Source organism: Portunus trituberculatus, chromosome 1 (genome assembly GCF_017591435.1).
Source record: "Portunus trituberculatus isolate SZX2019 chromosome 1, ASM1759143v1, whole genome shotgun sequence".
Classification (NCBI taxonomy): domain Eukaryota; kingdom Metazoa; phylum Arthropoda; class Malacostraca; order Decapoda; family Portunidae; genus Portunus; species Portunus trituberculatus.
The window spans coordinates 2,496,023-2,498,515 of NC_059255.1; positions in this window are offsets into that span (position 1 = coordinate 2,496,023).

The following is a 2,493-nucleotide window of genomic DNA, read 5'->3' on the forward strand; positions in this document are numbered from 1 at the left end:
TATTCATTGATGTTCATTTGATGTTCAGTCATAAAACACACACACACACACACACACATGCTCGACTGACAATCGAGAGGGCCGGGTTCGAGTCCCGGTAAGCGGTGAGGCAAATGGGCAAGCCTCTTAATGTGTGGCCCCTGTTCACCTAGCAGTAAATAGGAATGGGATGTAACTGGAGGGGTTGTGGCCTCGCTTTCCCGGTGTGTGGAGTGTGTTGTGGTCTCAGTCCTACCCGAAGAGCGGTCTATGAGCTCTGAGCTCGCTTCGTAATGGGGAAGACTGGCTGGGTGACCAGCAGGCGACCGAGGTGAACACAGGAACTAGGGAAGGTGTGAGCATTTTAGTGTTAACATAACACATACTGATACTGATACTGATACTGATACTGATACATTTATTGGGCCTTTATGGGTACATTAAAATCAGTATGATACAGAATGTGAAGAATTCCCTTGGTCTGTTGAGCATAAGCTCTTTTACAGACCTATTTGAAATTTATGTTAGGCCGACGCGGTTAGTTGTATAGGCCTAATTACTATACATATATTTACAAACAAGTAAATTAAAGATTTCCTAACTAAATTCCACTTCTACAACCAAATATACATCTACATAACACATATGTAATAAATGCAGTAATAAATACAGTAGTGGATGATAATGACAAATAGAATAATAGTAATAGAAACAATAGATAATGATAAATGATAAATAATAGTAAAGAAAAATAAATATAATAACATAGCAATGATATTCAAATAATAATAATATAATAATATAACAATTATAATAATAATAGTAAACGTACAATAATAAAACAATTTACATTAAAACATTAATAATGATACATTAATAAATAAAATAATAATGAAAATTATACAAATAATAGCAATCACATTACAATAATAATAAAAATATAATACTATAATGATAATAGTACTATAATAATTTTAATAATAATAATAATAATAATAATAATTTTTTTTTATTATTATTATAATAATTTTAATAAATGATAATAGTAAATGTCTATAATAATAAAACAATTTACAATAAAACAATAATCAATACAGTAATAAATAATAAAATACTAATAATTGAGAAATTATACAAAATTAACAATCACATATTACAATAATAATAATAACAATATAAATACTATGATAATAATACTAAAATAATGATAATAAAATAATTAATAATAATAATGATAATAATAATAATTATAATAATGATGATAATGATAATAATAATATTAATTATAATGATAATGATAATAATAATAATTATAATAATAATGATAATTGTTATGATAATAATAATAATACAGAGCAATAAATAAAAGTCCCTAATATTTACTAAGGAAGAATTGTTTTATCTTGTTCTTAAAAATTTGAGGTGATTTGATATTTCTAAGTTGTTCTGGTAGCTGGTTCCACTCTTTGACACCTCTGGTTGTGACATATTGCTGTCTATGTTCGACACAGCATTAAATCATATGGTCTGCGGGTATTTTTGTTAGACATGAAGTGGAATGTGTCGTCTGACTGTCGTGAATATAGTGATTTGTGAACAAAGATGTTAGTCTGGAGAGATATTATGTCGCTTAGTTTTAGTAATCTAAGGTCATTAAATAATGGGCTAGTATCTGAACGATGACTAAATGACATGACTCGCAGTCTTCTTTTTCAAAAATATTGTCTATGATGGTACTGCCTGCTCCCCAAATGGCACAACAATACAAAAAATTTGTGTACGCTAATGATATATATATTTGTCTTAAACAATGAAGAGAAAGATTATTTCTTATCTTGTATATAATTCCAGTTAGTTTATTAGTTTTAACAATAAGCTCAATAATTTGTGATCTCCATTTTAGCTTTTGATCTATCATTATGCCCAGAAATCTACATTCTGACACTTGGTTTAATAACTTCTTGTTAATATAAACATTAATATTGACTGTATTCTCATGGGAGGATAACATGCAATGAGTTTTAGAAATATTTAAGGTAAGTTTATTGCTGTGAATCCAGTTTGCAACTTTCACTAGTTCAGCATTAAGAGTATTGGTGATGATGTTTAAATTCTCCCTTGAATGTAAATAGTTTGTCCAAAAGAATGAAATTAAGTTTGTCAGAGATCCTGTTATGTCATTTCGTACAATAAAAGAGAATTCCTAAAATTGATCCTTGAGGAACACCACAGCTAATGGGAACATATGATGATTTGCTGTTATTGTACACTGTGTATTGTTTTCTGGAAGATAGATAACTTTGAAACCAAGCATGTGGTAACCCCGAATGCCACTTTTTAACTTTACTAAGAGGATTTCATGGGATATTGTATCAAAGGCCTTTGAAAAGTCACAAAAAACTGATATTTGCTGTAATTTGTTGTCTATTGCATTGTGAATATTTTGACAAAGTTTGTGTAGGGCAAGTTCAGGAGTAGTCTTTGTGTTTTCAGTTTCACGTGGTACCTACCGAC